General features: G+C 37.9%; 1 protein-coding gene across 2 annotated transcripts in view; it reads right to left on the minus strand.

Annotated features, from left to right (window-relative positions):
* LOC311431843 (uncharacterized protein) overlaps positions 1 to 22,971 on the minus strand; it is a 305,675-nt gene that overhangs the window by 121,018 nt on the left and 161,686 nt on the right. For both annotated transcript variants that reach the window (XM_084509774.1, XM_084509773.1), the window contains one exon: positions 4,624 to 4,703. The gene's annotated coding sequence lies outside the window, so the exon portion shown is untranslated. The remainder of the gene's footprint in view (positions 1 to 4,623; positions 4,704 to 22,971) is intronic.

Here is a 22,971-nt window from a genome sequence, read left to right on the forward strand (position 1 = left end):
CAAAGGCCCACCCAGTCAGAGCAATAAAAGATCTAGTCCTTGATGAACAATATTTGTAAGCACTCACTACTAATATTAATTAATTTGATAATTTATCCTCTTTTTCTATTCATCAGTTGTCTCCATGTGGTTTAAATATTCATTCACTATTCAAAACTATTCACAGTGGATTCATTTCATTCCTCTGTGGAGGACCAGCATAAGGCATATGCATCACTTCAATCCTCTGAATAGGGTTCAAGTAAGTCTCAAAGCTCTATGTTGTCTTTCTGCTCATGAATAAATTTCACTGTTTGTCTGGATGTAGATTCTTCCTGAATCACTTGTTGCAAGTCACTCTCTGTGCTTCTGCTTTTGCTGTGATGTCTCAGATTGTAGCCCCAAGCCTTCAGTCCCCTAGGTTGGGAAGTTTATTTTTACACTTAGTGGTGCATTCACAGCACCTCCTAAATGCTGGACCTACCAGTGATGTTCTGCATCAGTGATTTGAGCCCAGTTTACTGAATAAATACAGACCAGCAGTCTGTGCCTGAATGTGTTTTCCACATGCCCCATAGACTGATCAGACCCACTGCCTCTGGGATATTCAGACATCCTGGACAAATGTCCAAAGTCTTTTCATTTCAATAGGACTTCTGGTGAAAAAACACATACTCAGAGATGTCCAGACGCAGTGTAGGCTTAAGCGTAAACTTGTAGAGGAAGGGACCATCATTTTCTTACACACATAGGGTAACAAGCACAAGAGAGTACACATTTGTGGTTGAATTTCTTATGTCCTGCACTACAAACAGGCAAGCAAAAAAATAAGCAGAAAACTCCAATAAGATTAGATAGTTAAAACCTGAACTGAGCTGAATAATTTCAAGTCCAGACTTTGCTCTTTTTGCAAATATTCTGCCACTAAACTATTTTCCTATATTTTATGTACAAAGCAATCTCAAAGAATGAAGTCAATTGCAAGGTTTAAGTGAGTAATTGTAGAAATGCAGGAATATTTTTCCAGCTGTGGCACTGACCAAACATCATTTTCCATGACTTTTTTTTTTTTTCTTTTACAGTTCTGTATCATAATTAAACCAGAGCTGAAGCAAACGCTTACTCTCTCTAACAAACAAACTTATCAGAATGTTACTTTGAGGGTAGAAGATAAGATAAAAAGGGAGCTTTCATTAAGAACCCAGACAGAGCTTCTTCATTCATCCTCCAAAATTCATTATGTAGATTGGCAAAGAATGAAAGGTAGCTGTGGGAGGAATGAAGAGACATCATTCTTATACAAGAAATATGCTGTAGTGATAAGTGATAGAAAATGGTGGTGTACATATTTAAAAGTTCAACTAAGGAAATCCTTTGCCATGCAAAACTGACACAGGTTAGCCTCATCACCTATTAATATTACTGGAAAGTTTTAAAAGATACTGCTCTGAGAACCCTATGACAGATTAGGAACTGGAATTTAAACAAATGTGACCTGCAGAAAAGACAAGGGCATTTCTAACTACCTTTGCCCTTTGCCACTGTGAGCTTCTACAGAGTTAAACAGACCCTACAATTCAACAAGGATGCTCAGGAAGCTGGCTTCCACTTGCATTTGAATTATGTATGTGCAGTTCCATGATACACACATGCTCAGAAAACAAATAGCAGAGTGCTTCAAACTGCCTGTCCTCAACACACATCTGGGCTGTTTCCCAGCAACATATAGCAGCTACGCTGCTTTCTCTTAACGCATACTCTCTGAGCCAGAAAAATGAGAAACTAACATGAGAATGATATATCATGTTCAGAAAACACAGCTGGTATGTCCACACCTTACTTCTACCTGATCCTATGTTCTTTGGGCTCTCAAAAATGTTTCCCACAGGCAACAGGGGTTTTGTGTGCAAAAAAAAAAAAAAAAGCACAGTACGAAAACACAGTAAACACTAATGTATAGCGATGATGTTCAAAGAGCAGACCTTTGAGAAATGTCATTTCACCTATTTTGTTAAAGTAATTATCTCAGGTTGTTCTACAGAGATGAAAAGAGTCAGTATCTTTTATGTGTAACTGATTATCCTTATTGTCAACTTTGAAGTTTGTTCATATTTTGGTTGCTGGTTTTGAAAGTGAAACTTCCCTCACTGAAGCGGAGCTCCTAGCCCTGACTGGGATTTCACTCTGGGAGCATATTTTTTCCCCTGTAGCACAGTACTCATTAGTTTATGCTACATAGCCAGAGGAAAGACTCACACATCCTTTAAAATCCCTGTCTTCTCTCAAAAATGCAACAAAAAACTGTGTGGCATTTCAGGAAGCTAATTAAATTAACTGATGGAGAATAGCAGGCGCAACTCCTCCGAAATTAATGAAGGTAGCCCTGTTTATCCTGAGATTTAGGTTGGCTCCCATTGTCAGCTATCAGTTGATAGTTAGAGCAATTGCAATGACAGCATGAATCATAATGCAAAAAACATGTTACATATTGAATGATAGATGAGTGAATTTCAGGCCAATTCCTACTGGATTGTTCTTTGTAATTCACTCAACGGATCAAAATATCTCCTGACTAGAACCACATGGCTTGCTTTTGAAATTTCAACTACTGAAGTGCGTGAGACATTGTCTCCATGGCCTGTGACAAGGAGGGGCTTCAGTCAGATGGCCACCTGTCATTTCAAACATCAAATACTGAGTATTTTCTATGTGCTCTCCCATCAGACTCCTTTCCCAGATGCATCAATGTCAGGTCTATTCAACAGGAGGTGTATACAAGAGACATGAGAAGTTATAAATTTGCCATGCCATCTCTGCAACTTGCTTTGGGATAAGACAGTAGGTTCCCTATGCTCTACAAGCTTAACAGTCTTCCTAGCTGCTGCCAAGAAAATGGAACTGCAACCTCAGCCAAAGGAGACAGGTCCTAAGGCAGCAAGCCTCTGGGACAAAGCTCTGTTAATACCTGCTTAGTAAAATAAATAAATAAATAAATGCTGATTTACTTATGACTGACCTCTGGAAAACTGTTAGAAGTAAAAATGGAACTGGCAGCCTCTGGAGATTCCACCACAAAGTAGTTCTTCCCACTTTCGATGAGCATAAGCACTGCTATGTAGTACAACAGACAGGAAACTTTTGTATTCCTTTGATCTTTTTCTTGCTTTACTGTTTCAAATTTATCTATTTTTTTGCTTGGATAAATATGCAAAAAGACACACAAAAAAGCCTGTTTTGGTGCCCTACCAGTTCCACAGATTTAATAAAGAATGTTTCCCCTGTTCATTCTGCTAGAGCATGCAAATTCTCTAAGCAATGCCAGAGGTGATATAACAAGATGATGGCACCACATTTCATTCAATGTTTCCCCTCATTATGCGCTTGAGGAGACATTAGGAATCCTGACTTCCATTCTACTTCTCTTAGGTGGTGCTGAATCACAGTCAGCAGCAGTGAAAAAAAAAAAGTTGTTTTGGCAATTAAGGCATTTACAGTCTTCTATTTCCTTGCATCAAAATCAAAGTTGCCAGCATACTGTTAGCATTGTTTAAACCACAGAAAGTCCTAATAGTCATTTAAATCATATTATATAGAGCACTAAATTCTTGCTCCTCCTTTTCCATGTCCCAGTTCAAAAGATTTTGATTTGTCTCGCTCTCAAAACTATTTGAAAAAGACTGGAAAGATGAGAAACGTAACAGAAATCTTTAGAAAGTTCCATCCATTACACAGAAGCACTCATAATATATTCTTTTCAGGAAGGGTTAGAGTACAGGATATATTTCATGCTTTAAAAAGTAACAGCCAAAAAAGGGGCGGGGGAATGGATCATGCACAGTAACTGTAAAATTATAGCTCTCTTGTTTTGGATCTGGTTGCTAATGTGCTCAAAAAGATCTGTGCTTCATCATATTTTATAGGGAGGATATACAGTATGTGCTCTATGGGGAGCCTATATGAGTCCTAACATTGCTCAAAAGGACAGTTAAATAAATGTCTCCACCAGTCAAGTCACTGAAAAATTTGTATTCCTGCCAGCTTGCTTCCAGCCTCTTTGCATCGATGGATTGTGGTGACAGCAATTATGTCATCTATAAAGTTAAGAAGCTGGGAATCCTTACATCAGCTCTCAGCTTTGCTTTTTTGTCCCTCCTACAGTTATCACTTGTTATTCTCAGCACAACCATATTTTCTAAAAGAGAGACTATGTATTAAAATGTTTGAGTTTCAGCTGCTCTAAAAAGATTTTCATCTTCCTTAATCCCCCAGCATGCCTCATTCAGACTACCACAGGCTGCAAGAGGAGGTGTTGTTTTTTTTCTTCTTTTGTGTGACCACATACAATACCGCTTAAAACAATTCATCCCATTTGGTGCTTAACTCTTAGTATTTTGTTCCCACCTTAGCAAAACACAGGTTGATGCTTGTAACTAGGGTGATTCAGCCAGACATCCAGCTCTATGAATCTATTGTTTTTCAGGCAGTAGAGGGGGCAACTACATATTTTTTCTGGGTTTATCAGAACATCTTCTATGAGGGATGTCAAGGTGAACAGTTTTCTAAAGCATAGCTTTCTTTTTTATGCTCTTTTCTGGTGCTCCCATTTCAGTGCAGACCTCTGGGAAACTTTGGAAACTCACTTGCCTCTGTTTCCTTCATTTCTCATAATGTCCACAAGGCATATTCAAGAAGGCTACTGGTCCACAGCAGAATCTCTGCAGCTGCTGAGGAGAGAGGAAAAAGAAACAATGCTCCAGTTATTTTTCAGTGAAAAGCTTTAGTTTTGAGATAAATACCAGCATATTCCACCTTAAAAAATCACTGGCAAAAATCTGTCTCCTATTGGCAGTGCTGTTGGTAGAAGTCTGTGTCTAATAGATGGGTGATACATTCATGGACAACAGTTTATGATTCTGGCACTGCTGCATTATATGGCTGTCTTGGAATGAGTCATGGTTCTCTCTCTCTCTCTCTCCCTCTCTTTTTTTTTTTTTTCTTCCCCCAAAACATTCCAAATCCACTCAAATACTGAATTCAGCACAGCTCTGCTTTTACATCACAAGTCCTTCACAAGGAGTAGGCCCCTGAACTGACTTCTGAGGACACCAACAGCATGTACTATCTTTGGGTGACCACTGACAGAGGCTGCTTTAACTAGCAACATGCTATAGCGAAATTCTCAGTAGCATGGGAAACTGTGTCTCGATAGCAAGGCTCTCATCACTATTCTCCCACTCACAGAAAGGGTAAATCAGGTAAACTGGCTGCATCAGCCCCGGTTAACTTACACTGCACATAACAGATGAGATGAACAACACACTGTGTTCAACAGCAGACCTTGAAGGATCAGGCCCGAATGGCTCCACAGTTGTCTACCACTTAAAATTGTTACTCCTACTGGCAAGTCTCTGAGTAGTGGCAGGAACACTCAAACTGTATCTCCTGATGTTGAACACACACTAGTTAGTTTACTGCTTGATACTAATAAAAGGTTTCCAGAGAAGACTGACTCCTGTGCAGCATGCAGACCTTCCTTGTACCACTTCCAAGAGGGCTTTGCACTCTCTTCACAACTAGCTCCAAGTAATACTTTCTTATTTACCTTGTCAAGGAGAGATGTACAGCAAAGCCAGTATTCCTCCCATCATCTAAGTTGTCTATGATGAACACAACTTCTATATATAAACACAAAAATGAAGAAATATTTCCAAACCAAGTTCTGAGTCTATTTTTTCCTTCATTGAGATGTTATTTTTTGTCATGCTCTATCCTGAAGTTTAGATAGCATTACCCTCCACTTAAGCTACAACACTTGCCAGACTTAACAGACATTTCACAATAAACTTAAATAATGATGTTGATTAATTAAATCCTATCAAGGAAGAAAACCTGACTATGGGGGACTGATATAAAACCAGTAGTTTGTAATTCAGAGGTTGGATAAAGTTTTTAGCATTCTAAGTTTCACCGGGGGAAAATAAATAAATAAATAAAAACCAGCTTACATGGTACCTACACTTTTCATGTTCAGATGGAAAATAACACTTACTGCAGCAATTTCAAACAAAAATGGTGTTGTTTATATAAATACTGCTTTGACATTTATGTTTAAAGAAAGCTAGATGAAATTATATTTGAATCAAAATGTTGATTTAAAACAAAACTAGTAAAAAAAATGTTTTCATTGAGTGTTTTCAGAATTTTGAAAATTTTAAATCTCACGAAAGACATGCAAATTTTTGAGTAATTTTTTCTGAACAGTGAAGGATTAGGCCTTTAGATTTAAATATGCATCATATTTGAGAAAAATGAAGATTAAATCCTTTTTTTTTTTTTTTTTTTTTTTTTTTTTTGGTGTGGTTTTAAGCTAATGTCTACATTTATTTAACAGAATTCTTCCCAATAATCCTTTGGGAAGTTTTTATGTCTTCCCCATCTATACAACGTATTGGAATACTTCACCTAACATAGCTGTCAACAGTTTGACACAACAACAACAAAAAAGGGAACAGCACATACACTGATTAAAAGTGTTAGTCAATCCAATCAGTCCAGTGCAATTTTCAATTATTTATTTTCTATATTGACTACAGTTTTATATAAATTAGCTAACATGATTTTTTTCCCACTAACAATTGATTAACTTTCTGTTTAAAGCATTTTTTTTACCTTACTCTAAATCTTTCATGCCAGCAAACAACTGATCATCTTCTCTCCCACAAGTGTGGAATTTTTACTTCTGCATGCTCCACTGAATTTCTCTCTAATATGTTTATGGGGGATATAGGAAAACAACATGAAATCTTCAGTTCCAAGATGTTGTATGAGCATCCCTGGACTATGAGTTTAAGGGAGGGGTACCTCTGCTCTTCTGTAATAAAACATTGAACTGTTTTTGGTACCTGACCTAGGGATGCAATGTATAGCTGAGAGCCCATGTAGTCATTTTTCATGAACTTTATTCTGATGGAGAACACTTGGATGGTCCTATCAGTTATTTAATACTAAATCTCATGTGTTTTCTCCAGTTTGCTTGCTTTTTAAAATGGCCAGATCTTTTGAGATTTACATATATTTTAGCACACTTTCTAACAAGTATCACCTGTTAAAAACACCATGTCCTTCTCTTCATCCTTCTGTTGGAAGTCAGGATACTCAGGATACTTAGTATAACTAAGGATACTCAATGTATTAGAGGCATTTTCCTTCCTGGACAGGGCAGGAATGACTTTTGGGTGTCTCAGGCCCCATCATTAAGAGTGTCAGAAGTGAGTCTGGAAGCACTAGGCTAAAGCTTCTTGGTCACTAGAGCTCTGGGAACTTTTAGCCTACTTACTGTCCTTGTCCCCAGCTGCGCATTCCAGCAGCTGTCCCTGCTGACTTGCATGGAGTCAAACCTCCCACCTCACTGGACACCTAGCAGTAGCTCAAATTCCTGCAGAAGTTCACACCCTCCATGGAAGAAAACATTCCTACAGTTTCGTCTAGTGACTTTCTTGCCCTCTCTGTAGAGGATACACTTCTGATCTCATTAATCTGTACATTGGACAAAGACCTGTTATCAGCAGAGCTCTGGCAGGCTCTGCATCAATATGTGGTGTTCTAGGCCTGGAATTTTAAAGAGCAGTTGGCATTTCCCATTTCAACAGTGCAAGAGACAAGTGATTTTTTTCAGCAATTATCCATTTGGAAGAGTGGCTTGAATACTTTGGCTACATCCACATCAGGTGTTACAACATTTAGCTTTTGGATGTCCTGAGAGCTACTAGAGTCTCCAGGGCTGCCTCAGGGCCTGTATGGCACCTATATGGTCCAGTGAGGATTGCCATCTGACAAGAGGAAAATGAGCACAACTTACAGATGCCTCATTCTTCAACAACAACAACAAAGAGTGCTTCTCTGTGCATGGGATTCACAGCTGTAAATTCCCAGCCTGGACTCAGGTACCAAAACTAGCCCAGTATTTTCTCACAAAACACAAGATAAATGATATTCTCTTAGGAATAGCCTTTGTAGTATATGGTCTCACTGCTCACCTTGGAGGAGGGAGACACATTTCCAAAAACTGCAAAGTTTGGAGCAGCCAAGTGAGGTCTGTAAATACATGTTATTAGACCTAATGTGCTAATGCTCATTCTTGCCCATTTTATCTGTCATTAAACATTGATTGGCTCAGGAACCTCACTCCAACCTTTCTCATCCGTCATTTAAGTATTTGTTACCTGCTGCTTGCACATCTAATTTCAAACCTTCCTCTCCTTTCTCATCCAGTGAGGAGTTAAATATTTTTACAATGTAGAGCTTTTCAAATTCAGTCTGATTCTGCTACTTTGACAAGGTATTCTCCTGGGGACAGGAAAGCCCAGAACAAAATCCCTATCCCAGCTAGGCCGAACAATCTAGAAATATCTCTGTCCCTTGCCCCACAGCAGTGTCATTAGGTCCAGACACTGCCCCAGGGAAATCAGAAACATCTCATCCTAGACACTGGCACATTGGAAACAACAATAAAAAAAAAACCTTTTACCTTCCTCCAGTTCACATTATTTTGCCCTTCAGACTTTCAAGCTTCCCATTTGGGCAGCCCCTCTTGAGGCCCAAAGCCTATAGCCCATATGAACACCCCCCTCAGCACATGGGCTTTGAAGTCGCTTGGCTTCCTGGTGTCAAGAAGAGTAACCCATACATGAATACTTTCAAAAAACAGGGCACTGGAGTCTGCTGCCAGGTTATGGTCAGCTGTTTCCCAAGGGCTTATCATCGCTGTGGCTAACTACAAACTAATGAGCAGAATTCACCTCTGACTCAAGTTGCTTAAAGCCTGTGGACTTAAGCCAGAAATAAACTGGAACATTTTTAAAACAGACACATAAATTCAGGAATAAAATGTATTCAGAAGGGCTGACTGAAAGGCAGGATTTATAGAGAGGCTTGAATAAAATCAGTGGTTTAAGGATCCAACCAAATGTAATTATCTCCTAATGAATACATGCTCTAAGACTAAATGTGTACTATGATACTGTAGCTTGAGAGAGGAAAAACTGTTTTCTTCTGAAGGAGCTTAGTTTCCAAACAACAACAACAAATAAAAGCACGCAAGCACCACAAACATTCCCCAAAAGAGGATGTGAAGGGTGAAACGTGACCTGCACCCCTTGGAGGCGAAACGCAGCACACACCACTGTGTCACCTGGACTTCTGACACTCTCTGCATTTATACTTAATCAGCATCAGTCCTGATAAATTATTTACCCTGGAGGAATGTAATGGGACGCCAGTTTGTCTGTGCATACGCTCTCATATTCTGCTAGACTAAATAAGCAGGGTTGGGGGCTGGGAATGAGCCCTGATTTCTGTCAGTGGGACCCTTTCTACACTCTGTTGGCTCCACTTCATACAGCACTGGCATCCCCCTGTGAAACAAGGCATGTTTGATACACCCTTGACATGAGTCTCCTTAAAAGGGAAGTTCAGGGTAGTGATCATGCATCAAAGTATGTTAGACACAACAGGTCTCAGAAACAATAAACTATCACATAGTGAGGTTGAATGAGGAATGAAATCTAAGGGGTAAGAGATAATGCTTAGCATCCAGAGGAAAACAACAGCATTGATATCCCAGATAACATAATCTCGCCTAACCTTACTTTTAAGGACCTGGTTTAAGGCTGTAAAGGTCAATTTTGATCGTAAAAGTACACATTCTCATGCAGTCCATTGTCCTCGCATTGCAGTTGCATTTATACATGTATAGTTCATTTTAGACAACACAGATAACCTTGCATGCAAAAGATGTTAGTGAATGTTGGAGTGCCTGCAGGGAGCTTGGTTGTAAATTTTGTTTGCTTGCAAAATTGTTTAGTCATAGCTTTAATATAAAATTTAACTTAGATCTTAAAACAGATTTCACTTCTAGAGCCCTTCCAGGCAAAGAGTTGCCATGTAATGCACATGATTTTAGATAGATTTGATGGAAGATTAGACTGCGTATTAAGAGTGATTTACATCTAAAAACAATAATAAAAAAAAAAAAGACCCACGTACATGTAGACAAAAACAAGCACTAAATAAGAACACAAAGAACAGTCTCCACAGATAAAGCATAGATTAATGGTAGACTCCCTGTTTGCATTTCTTCCATTAGATATTCCATATATACTTTACAAAATAAAAAGCTATTAGGTTATGTGAAAACAATACCACCTCTCCCCATGACACTTCGGCATAAACAGGAGAAAACATCATGATAAAAGCTGGAAAATTTTTGTTAAAAGGTGGAAATAGACAAAAAGGCCACTTGAACACAGAACCATTTTCGAGTTCCTTGTGACCCATAAGAATAATCTGGAATCAAAGCAGTTAGGGTCAGAAACCTACCCAAACTTCAAAGGAATTTGGAAAAGCAACAGCAGCAATGCCTTTGAGAGCAGGTTCTTAAAAAGAAAATAATGTGAGCACAATGAAGGCAGAATATCTCTTCACAGTCAAGATAGTATTGTCATCGCTGGGGTACAAGATTACTCTAAGCCATTCCCCTACCTCTTAAAATAGGTTGCAAACAAGCAATTTCTGCTTTTAAGACAAGCCTACTTTAATTCTCTTTGAATATGAGGGGAAAAAAGAAGAAAAATGCTCCACACCTCCTCCTAGCTTTGGACCAATGCTCATCCTTTATCACAATGCCTAGAGAAAACTTTTGGTAGCACCCTTTTGTTGAAATAAAGGCAGCATCTCCCTGAGGAGCCTGGGAAGAAGAGAAAAGAATTAGCCTGGCTAGAAGAAAGGAATGAGGGTGATGAGATGGAAAACAGAGATGTTGATCTGGACTCAGTACAGGATCAGAGATGGGAGGGAAATATGACTCTAAGTCACCCATCTGCTCTCCTAATTCTGGAACAGAATGAAACTGTACCCAGTCTGCCCAGACACAACTCCTACACGCCTGGGTGAGGAAAGTGTGCAGCATATAGATGACTGCATTGGATTTATTCCATTTCCACTAGGAGAATTTCTGGCTGCCTTGTTAGGGCAGGCCTTGGTTCCCTGAGCAGCATAAAGTCAGTATCTTCCCTGGGGGACTGTGAAACCTTTTCTCCCTGCTGTCTTTGAATTCTCACCATGGACCTAAGAATTATGGCAGCACTGGCAAAAACAATCAGTAGAAATATCTGTAAGCTTTTCGTGCTCACTTCACTCAGCATACAGACAGGAGATGACTAGGTCTCTTGATTGAGAGAGAGGCTGTGTAGATTCCTGAGTACAGTTGCCAAAGTAAAACACTTCAATTATGAACAATTCAGATAAGCTAGAGTCATAGACTGTAATGACAACTGAACTACACATTTCATTTTGTAAATGTTTACTAGCAAAAGACCTTAAAATTTTTTGAATCCTGCGCAGTCTGAATATTTTGCTTAGGACGTGGAAGTCACTCATTTAATGGTATTTCTGTTTGTATTTGTAGTACCACAACAGACAAATCCAGATCTGAATATACACGTCCATATTTATCCCCCACAAATTAAAGATAATTTGGATGAACTGCATATATATATCAGAAAACTGAAAAAAATTGTTTCAAAAAGCTTGTTCAAGTTGCTAAAGGATAACGGTCTACTTATCTACTACATCTTTATTTACAAAACCAAGTGCAGAAATTAAAAATTAAGGGTATCATAAATCTTAGACTACTCACAGTCAGAAACAAAACAAAACAAAAACACGACAACAACAAAACATTCTTCTCAAGAAAGTATTCTTCTCAATTAATGTTTTGGAGTTGATGGTAATATTTTTGTTATCTAGATTTCAATTAATAATTGATTTTAAATACACTACTAAGTGGGCTTTGTCAGTCAGAAAGCTTTTATGATTTGGGGTTTTGTTCCTGTCCTTTTTTTAATAACACACTTAGAAGGGTGGTTTCTTGGTTATGCTGTAATATATTCACTTCAACAGAATCACTTCCAAGGAAAACAACAGCAGAAGTTAAATGACAAAGCTTTACAAAGTGAAGCAGTAAGACCAAAACACTGCAACATAAAGTTGGAAAAAAACTATGAAACTATTCTGCCATGTGATAAATTAAATTATAAATGCACTTTTGTAGTCTGAAACAGAGAAACATTATACATCAAAATTCCAGCATAAAGTTTATACAGTCACTTCTTTGTGTGTGTGTGAAAATGTCATATTTTTATTTTCCATATTTTGGAAAAAAAAAAAGAAAGGTGTTTTCCCCTTGTTATAATGTTATTGCCTTCATTGACTGCCTTTCAACTTTCTTCCTCATCAATCTCTTTAACATTTTTTACTTTCCATAATATTTTTCCCTCTTATTTTGCCATTGACCAAAAAATGGAAGCAGCAGACAGATGTGACTAGAAAAACTGGGTTCTTAATGCCAGTTGCCTTTACATAAAGGCTAAGCATTTTGTATGCAAATTGGGTTAAATCATCCCTTGACAAGGGAATGTAAGCACAGCAGAGGATCTCTGTGCATGTCCAGATCCTTCTCCTATGTGTAATAGGGATATGACTGCTGTACTCTGCAGGGACTTCAAAGCTTCAGCAGTGTGAGTGCAATTAGCATGCACCACTTAGCTGGAGAACTTGCATGTGAGAATGGACGCTGCTGCCAAAGACAAGATAAATGCAGCCCCAAGGCAAAGAGGCAAGAAAATCCAAATGGATTTTCTCCCAATCAGCAAGCCTGCCAAAACTAAATGGCTAGTGACTGAGCAAGATATTCCATCATGTCAGCATTTCCTCTTTACTTGCACATGCTGAGGGTCTAGGGCGAGTCACCACTTTACAGCTTGCCTCAGACTAAAAGATTAGGTCTCCACTGGCACTGAGTGGATGAGTCTCCATCTGCTCCAGCACAACTTGATTTCAGAGGTAGGGCTCCCACCTCCTTCCCTCTACAAATGAGCTTGAGCCCTGCAGTTTTCCCTTAATCCTTTGGTGATCACATTCATATGAAAGATAACCACATTGCTGCAGGGGACAATTCAATTTCCCAATGTGCTTTTATAATAGAGAGTCTCTGTTTTTTAACAGAAACACAGTATGTGCATGCAATAGCACAAAAATACAAATAACCAATATGACAACACTATCTGATGCCACTCTGTTACTTAAGAATCCTTCTCCTAACCCTCCCCTCATTCTCTACATTAACAAAATTACAGTAATATCCAAGCCACTAAGTAAAAAGGTTGCATATGCATGTAGAAAGAATTCTGAGCAGAATCATTTACTCTTGTTAGAAACCATGCATTTTATAAGTTATGCTGCCTTTATTTTTCCACTTGGTTAGAAGTTTATTTTTTATTTTTTTAAATGCTAAGTGCAAATACACTGTCGTCTAGCAAAAGTAACTTTTCATTGCTTTTGAAGTTTATTTGTCCATATCCTGCCTCCTCATCTTCTGTTTTCTTTCTGGAACATATATCTCTATCAGCAGGAAACACTTAATGTGATGTGTATTTCAAATAGCTCACTCTATGAATCTGTTTTCACCATACTTAACTTCTGCAGAACTTCAAAGTAATGTCCCATGTTACTTTGAGGAACATTTTATGGTGTCCTTCAGAGCACTGACTTATGTTATATGGTTCAGGCCCTCTTTATTTTCAGCCATGAAAATCAAGAAGAAAGGAGAAGATGAAGTTAGGAATAAATCATTTGTTGCACTACATACAACTACAGCCATTGTATGCAGCCACTAAATAACCTGCTTGTATGAGTTTCCATGTAACAATTCCTACAGTTGTCACAGAGACCTTGTGGAAATAGAAGGGGTGATTTTATAATTGCAAATGGAAGGAAACTGGTCCATAGTACAGTATCTCTGTTAGAAACCGCTGATCTGAAGTCTGGGATGTTATAAGTTGGCACCAAAATAGAAACACTCAAGTGATAGAGGAATGGACAAACCACAGGCCACCAGATAGGAAAAAACATGATACCCTAATGTGAGGCCCCACAGGCAGGAGCGAAGATCTGGACTATGTTACCAAAGAGGGGGAAAGAGAGAGAGAAGCAGAGAGAGGAACTACAAATATAAATGTACAATAGGACCAAAAGCAGAGATAAGGGAACCTATCACACTGTGTTACACTGTCATTTTATTCTTGTACCCAATATATACCAGTTAGCGTAATTACCTCTCCAATACTGAAAACTTACTAATATACCCATCTATTTGCCCATATATACACTGTAGTGCTTTATCAGTCTGATACAAACCCTATGGCAAAGACTGCTATTGACTGGAAGATGCTTCTGTTCAGACAGTGCATTGGTGGACCCAAACACATGCTGGTATCTCTATTTCCCGATTAACCTGTACTTTTTATTGACTTCTCTTTTAATCTCATTCTATTTAATGCCATATCATCAATTTTCTGGTAGCCAGATATTGTCATTATGTGGACCTGTTCTTCCATTAGGTTATAGTAAAACTTAAAGTTGCTGATAGCATATTATTATTATCAATTTTTCCTCTTCAGAGTGAAATTTTCATGACCACTACATAACATAAGGTTTTAAATTCATATTTATTCTAGTGTCATATTAACTACCTTCCGCCAAAATCTATCTAGGTATTAGTATGGCACACACCACAACAGTATCTGGTGTCTTTCAAAATTCAAACATTATTAATATATGTACTTTTCCACACAAATCTTTGTGTCTGCAGTGGAGAAATACCACCCAAAATAGCTCCTTCCCTCATTCTGAACTGCAGCCCTCTAAACCTGGCTGTTAAGATATCACTGCTGAAATGCCTGATGATTCTCCTAAATGGAGAAGGACAAAATCCCTGTGATGTTCTTCTTCACTTGTAAGCAAACCAGTGTCTTAATATATACAGCAAAATCAGGACAGGTACAGTGGCAATCAGGGGCCATTCAACTTCAGCACAAACAGAAATTGGATCTTCATTACACTATACTGACTAACCTGAGAATGAATTCCTGGGAAGTTGGCTTACAGAAAGCTTTGCCAGGAAATCCAAATAATGCTGAATGAAAAACAGGTGGTGAAGTACCATGTGCTTTTGGTGATGAACCCCACCTGTGCTGGTTCTCTGCTCAGCTAAAGGTTGTTCTTGGACCATTGTAAGACAGGACAATGCTGCCTAAAAGCATAGACAGCAAAAATATTGATCAAAGACTGTGAAAGCACAAGTCAGCACTGGAACTAGTTCTTTCAAAATCTGCTGTGTCAGCACAGCTGTCAGCAGTGTAAGGTATAAACATATACCTCAAGAAGCCTATCTTCACTTAGGATGATCTTCCAGTTACAGACAAAATCAGTGATGCTGTAGCATTCATGAAAGACAGCGGAGAAACTAATCTCACTTCATCAGACTGATAAAACTTGACAAGAAGGATTTTCCTGTAGTCATAGCTTCTACTGAACTGATTTTGTATTTTGTAGAAAAGAAACTTCTGCAAAGACATGAGAGACCTCCCCAGAAATCATAGATTGGTTTATGCAAAACTTCATCCAGGAAAAACAAACAAACAAACAAACAGTCTTGCTTTTCCTCAGAGTGCTTACTTGTTTCTCAGAAGACTTTGATAAAGTGAATTAATCTGGGATTTGGAATCTCATGAAAATCCTTGTCTATCCAAAAAAATGTGTTGGTGTTAAAACAGTCCGTAGCAGAATCCATAGCACATCATGTGAAAGAGCAAAGCCTTAAAGAATTGCATCTGTCTTTCATGGCAGCAAGTAGGGGTAAGCAACGTTGCATTATATGGTCCCTGCTACATGTTTTGTTTTATGTAACAGAAGAGGACAAGGCATCCGGCAAGCTTGGGATATGTATTTTGAGACTGCCTTTTCCAGACAAGGTGCCAAGGCAAAGGTAGTCAAATAGAATATAATTTTCTGTATTTGTGGCAGTACCCTTGTGGGCCATTCCAAATAAGATCACCTCTACTTTGCAAATAATTTTTTTGCTTCATACTTAAGGAACTTCAAGACAGATTTGAGGACAATGACAGGCCAATCAGCTTTAATTATGTTCTGACAAACCTCTGGTTTAAAGGAAAGCAAAGTACACAGTACCTTTGGAAGAGCATGTTTCAGAAAAGATTCTTTATAGGTAGACACTACTATCAATGACTGTAACAACACTGATGAAGATACAGGAATTTGCATCTAGATGAAGAGTCTATCCCTTGGCAGGCTTACGCCACTTGACCAGATTCAGCCCAGAAGAAAAATTTCCAAGGGGCTAAAAACATTAAGGCTGTCGTGTTAGTCATGCTTCTGTGCAGACAAGAGAGTGCACTGTTCTAAATGAAGAAGCATGACAAGGTGACCAAGGGCAGTCTTGCTCTGTGCCAACTTCAAAACCACCGTAACACACAATGAAATCCACTTACATCAGACTCACTACATAGTCCATGGAAGGGGCAGGATACACTGGTAACCAACTACTCTACTGGGTAGTACATGAGAAAAAGTGCATGTGGACACCTGTCCATCCACTTGTCCCCATTATTCCCCTATGGCATTTTCATTCTCAGCTTCCCTATTACCTAACTTCTGGTAGAAACCAAAACTTCACTCAATGTGTTCAGTTCACATATAACCTCAAAAATCTCTTTGGGGGGTGGAGAAAAAGGACTTTGATCTCTGAAAAGGTCATTATACTTTATAGCTTTAAGCATGACATGCAACCTAGAAATAAATCTTTGAACAGACTTTTTGTCCATGGTACCCACAGCTGTCATCTATTATTGTTAATAGAAGTTTAATAGCAATGTTTCACAATCATATCCTTGTAAACAAATAAAAAGGAACAAATGCAGGGTGTTTGGCTTGCTTTTGTTTTGTTTGTTTTTGCCTCAAAAATAAGGATTTTCCAATTACATTTTGAGATTCTATATTGTAGCATGTGTTTTAAAATCCTGCAATTCTTTCAGTAGCAGTCAGAACACGTGTAATGAAGAGGGCTAGAAAAACTTGGAGTTTCACTACGTGCTACTGACGCAGACAAACAGGGAACAAACTCTGTAATGGATAAAGAACTTCAATTTCACAAACCTGGCCTCCATCTTCCAAGAGGCATTCCTTAGCAACCACACAGTAAGCCATAAAAGCCACACAACAAACACATCTTTACTGATCAGCTGCTTGATTATTTTTTTTTTCTATCGAGTATGCCACATTTTTCAGTTAAAATTCTGGTAGCATATCGAGAAAGACCAATGTCACTAATCTCTTGACAAAAAGAGCTTACTTTGCAAATAGAGATAGCTTCATAGCATGCATTCACAAAGCAGAACATGGTGAACACATGGTGTTGAAAATGCAGTGATTATGCATCTTTAGCCATGGAAAAATTTCTTCTTCTACAGTTCCAGAAGACAGTCATTTAATTTGTCTGTATTAAATTTCTGGAAAAAGCTTCCCCCATGATAACCATGGTGCCATATCAGTAAGTTACAGATGTTAGAGATGTTAAAGACACATGGGAGGAAAGTTTTGCAGTTGACAGCAGATAGAGTAAAAATTTAACTAACAAATTAGATACTAGGACACCAGGCTTGTTTGATGGAGAGACAGCTGTCTCAAAACTAATTTGGGCTTTTCTCAGGAAAATGGTGCTTGATTATGCGAGAAGGTATAGTAAACAAAGTGATAACATCACCTAGTTGAGGCACTTCACAAAGAGATGACTGGAAGCACAGAAAACTTTATCTATGACCTTTCATTGCATAGCAAGATTGCATGTGAGCTGTCAACCTCAGCATGTCAAAAATCAGGTTCTTTGCACATAGGCAAATCCCCACATAAGAAGGGCACAAAATAAAAAGTATAAATTATGAAAAAGGCATTTAAAATATATGTTATTTCTGCTAAAAATCTATGGGGAGAAAATGGGGGGAGGGGATGAGGAGGGCGTGTCTTTTTCTCAGTTCTCTCTCTTAACACCAGTAGGGATATCCCTATAATAGAAACACGGATAATTCGTTTCAAGCTGCTGATGTTATAGCAAAGGTATGCATTATTTTGCTGCAAATGGTTGTAGACTTCCTCTATTCATATGAAGAAAAGAAAGTGCTACAACACAACCTTTTCTAACTCTTTTCCAGACCATCCACATTACTCAGACTAGCTGGTAAAAACATGAGCTACTGACCTGCAAGGACAACAAAACTTCATGAGAATGACAGGACATTTTCAGAGTGTTTCCTCTTCCTACTATTTTAAGGAGGAAGCTGACAAGACTCCTACTCAATATGAACATTAAGGAGTACATGAAAAACACAAAGGCAAATGAAAAAAGATAAGTATAGGGAAAAGGGTAACACAAGACTGAAAAACATGAGTGCAGAAGAATGGATAGCAGCATTTATTTTTTTTTCTCTAAATACCTCCTTGGTCTCTCAAATCTTGCTTTCACTCATTATCTGTGCTCTCCCACTCTCCTGCTTCTCCAAAAGTCCCTCAGAGAATAGAGTGAGTATAAAGAAGCCCTTTTGCACTGAGCCATCAAAGTCTTTTCTGCCTTTCTTTTCCAAATCCATTCCAGGACCTCCAGCCCCCTGGATGTGATGATTCCTACTAAAATGAACACCAACACTCTTCTAAATCTCCCTTCTTATGAGATATCCCATATAGCTGCAACTTCAGCTTTTAAGACTGAAAAGAAATGGGGACATCCTAAGAAAATCCTCAAATATCTTACTAGTGCTCCTGTGCGATATGAGTTTAATAAAATCTAGCTACAATATTCTCTGCAAATGTACTAAGTTTGCAGCTAAATCTCAGCCTTTGCACTGATTCCCATATTCAATGGCTATTCTGGGAGGCCCTGATCTGCTTGGAATAACTCTGCATGTTATCATAGGATTGGATCCCAAGAAACATTGAAATGTATTCCGAGCTGTGGCACAGACACTAACTGGTATCCAAAGCAAATCACCAACTTCTTACTTGATGTGTCTAGGTATATTTTAAATCACTGATTGCCTCCAAAGAGAAGGATTTTTACTTTACATCAGCAAGGACTGTGGTTTTCCAAATTCAAAATAGAGATTTAGAGAAGTAAAATTTCTTTTTAATCAATGATTTATCTGAGGAATGTATTCCTTCTTTCTGTAGGAACAATGATCAGAAATAAGTTCAATTTCTCCAGTTCACTTAACAGAGGTATTTGCAACTTATAGACAACAGATTAAGTGCAGATAGATCTTTTCCACTAGTTAAATGTACAATGTACGTTGTATTAGTTTACTTCTCCTTAGCTTCAAGTCAAAAGAATGTAGAAGAAACCACTTCCATTATAAGTTTTCTCATATGCAAATTCAACTACTTGTTCAAATATTTGTGAGAACCATGACCTTGCCAAAAAGTAGAAAGAGGCAAACTCAAAGACTGGCCAAAGAAAATTAATAGAAACTTTCAAACAAAAATGGCCCATCTCCCCCCATTCAATGTTCACACAGTTCCATCTGTTAACTAAGGCTGGTTAAGTGATTGGAAGTTTAAAAGTCTCACATTAAGTTAGAGACGGGCACAAATCAAAGCTCTGGAAGGGAACAACCTAAAATTCTCTAATGGTTTGAATTCAAATCTACTTGGCAGCATGGACCCATCTTTGATTTAATGGCTAAGTAACAAATATTTGTCTGGGAGAACATGAACAAACTGCTTCCCGAACATAAAACAGAATCCCTTTGAGATTTTGGACCACACAGTCTTGTTCTTCCTTAATGGACTCCAGTAATTTGAGAAATTACTTTTTATCTCATCAGTAAAATAGAAAGAAGGATGCTTCCAGCACACTGAAGTATGCTAAGACTTTTAAATTATTATTATTATTTTTTTTACAACATAAAACTTTATCAACATATCCATAAATGTTTGGCAAATTAAACCATTTGGTAGAGGAAGACAGAACACTTCCAAGATACATTCAACTTCAGAATTAACCTTATGGGGCCTAATCTCACTTATCTTTTGATCACATCTGAGTTCTTTAAAAACTATTCCAGATACAGGTTATTAGCTTTTTGTCCTAATGAACTGTTCTTTCTAACCTCTTAAGAAAACTGGGCCTTGCAAATAATAATAGACACTTTTTTTTTTTTAAGGTACTTATGTTTTGTCAAATAAATGTCACCTCATGACACCACTTAGCAGTTTCACATAGCTTGCTCTTAACAAGTAGGCAAATGTCAGAAGAGCCTGAGTGAAAAGGGACCTGAACATCTAAGGAGACACAGATTGACAACCTCTCAAACAAAACACTGTATCTTCTGTGTTTTCAGATAGGAGATTGGATACTAATATCTAATGTTCTTCATTAACACCAGTATGTTAGACAAAAGTTGCTCTTATGAAATCAATATAACAATCTGATTTTAGTACAGTGGGTGAAATAGACTGCCTGTGTATGATTACACAAAGTCCACTGATAATATAGTAAAGAACATAAGTAACTCACAGAAAAAAAAGTTAACATTTATCTAGATAGAACTATTTACTTAGGTTTGCATTTTGCCTCGCTATGATATTGAAGTTTGTTGTCTATAAAGAATATGTATTTTCTGTCTTAGCTTTGATTTTTTTTCTTATTATTTCTGTGTTTAATATTTTAGTTTTTTCCACTTCCTGTGTAGTTTTAGAGTTCAGCTGATTTACAGTTCTGTTTTTATTGTTTGTTTGTATAATTTGGTTGAGGTGTAGATAGCTGTCTTTTTTTATTGGTTCATTAAATTGGTTGTTCCCATGGTAACTTTTTAGTGCATTTTTTCCTGAGGTTTGAAGGATGCTTTGGGGCTTTTCTGTGGTGGTCTGGTAATCTTCATCAGACTACAACAACATGTCTTTATGTTTTTCCCCACGGTTTGAGTGTCTTTGTTTCTTAACTCTTTGCTGCTTACATAGATCTGGTGGCCTCCTGTACTGTTTTTATTATTATACTGGCATTTAAATGAAAGTAAGGGAACATAGGATGTAAAATCCATACAGTAAAAATAGCTATGTGATTTAAATATAGCCTATGCATAGGTCTTTATTCATTGCCAATTTAAATACAGTCTGCCAGGTGCTCCTGTCTTATGCATAGAAGTATGTGTAATGGTCCCAGTATGTGTTGGGCTTAATTCTGCGTTGAATGCCCCAGCCCTTTTACAACACATGAGCAGCAGAACAACAACTTCAGATGCAAATTGCCTGCCCCAAAAGAATTTATTTAAAATCTTCAAAAAAAAAAATTATAAGTAATAACAGGTACCTCAACATCTCTTCTACAAAGCTCCCTGTCCAGGACAAGAGACCAAATTCCCTGAATGCCACTGCATTCCATCCATGGCAGTGGCCAAGGAGGTCCCTGAGGCTGTTCTGCTTTCCTGTGAAAGCTGGGTACTTATGCAGACAGCCGCAAACTTCAAAGAGGTGCAAAACAAGCACGAAGCTACTTGCATCCCTTCCCTTCCCTGTCCAAGTACAGTTAGAACTTGTACAAGTATAGATATGCTTGTAAAAGTATAACTTGTACAAGAACAAGCAAAGTTAGAACTTACAACTCAGAACAGGGCATCAGACTCACTGTGTAATGAAGAGATTTGAAACCATATTAAAAAACCCTCTGTCACAGAGCTCCCAGCAGAGATATGACAACAGTAATGATGTCTGTATTCTGAGGCTGTTTTTTGAAAACCGGTTTGTTAGTTTTGTTAAAACACAGATTGCCTAACCGTGCAAAAGGTGTGCACACACTTCATGTATAGTACATCAGGCAGGGAAAAAAGAACAGACCCATACCCTGGTACAGCTCAGTGCCAGAGAGGTAGTTGTTCAGTTCATTCAGCTAAACAGAAAAAGGAAGCTACACTGAAACAAAGAAAAAAAAATAACTTTATCTTGCTGACTACTGGAAGTGTGTACATGCTCACATTTACTCAGAAAATCCAGACATTTTTTTTTTTTTGCTTTATTTCCTATGAAATTCAGCTTGCTACTTGCTGGACTGAAGATATCAAGTAATATTTCATGTCAAGCTCCTCAGTTCCTTTTATAATGCTAACCGTTTACACAGCTTTGTAGACCAAGCAATCCTTGGTATGAAGGAAAAAAAAAAAAAAAAAAAAAGAAAAGAATAAGCTATGAAATACTTTCAGGAAAGATTAGCTTTCTCCACTGAATTCTGTAAGACTTGATTCTAATTGTTCAAAGAAATAATGTTCAAATAGTACTGACTGAAAATTTGACATTTTATTTTATGAAGACAATTCTGCTATTATAATTCTTCATATCAATTTGTACCAAAGAAAATGTACAAAAGAAAGAGATCCAAATGCATAATGTGGATTTTTCCTTTAAGAATGTGCAGAAGTTGAGAGGCTGGACAAAGGGTATGTATGATCAGATAGGAGGGGGAAGGGAGATTTCTGTACTCGAAAGAGAGAGAATTTTAATCCCTTGGGGGAAGCATGCAAATTGTCATTTTAGCCACAAGTTAAGTAAGTGATTAATAATGGGAGCAGTGCCATGCGCACCATCATTTTTCAGTGTCAGAAAGGAAGCAGCTTTGAGATCTGACTCAAGCTATCTGCAGACTCAGGCAGACCTCAATCAGTTAACGTTCTGTTCATATTTGGAAAGTAACATTTACAACCCAACGAACTACAGGTGGATTTAAGAGATTTCAGTTAGTGAAATCTTTCAGAATTCTGCAGCAGTTTTGGAATAAAGAGGAGAACAACACACAGAAACAACTCTGCCAAGGAATAAACCCATGTAATCCTAGGTTTTTGTGCATGTGGCTTGGTAGATGGAGCTGAGATTGCTTTAGATTAGTCCTGTTCTTTTTGCCTAATCTTTTACTTGGCAGAGATGGATTATGGTAGTGCAATTGCCCTTGTAAAACCTAAAACTTGCAGCCTGTACTAATTTTGAATACTGTATTTGGATGGTTTTAGAGAAATACTATAGAATTTAATGGTGAATGATATC

Source organism: Aythya ferina, assembly GCF_964211825.1.
Source record: "Aythya ferina genome assembly, chromosome: 2".
In the NCBI taxonomy this organism is placed as follows: Eukaryota; Metazoa; Chordata; class Aves; order Anseriformes; family Anatidae; genus Aythya; species Aythya ferina.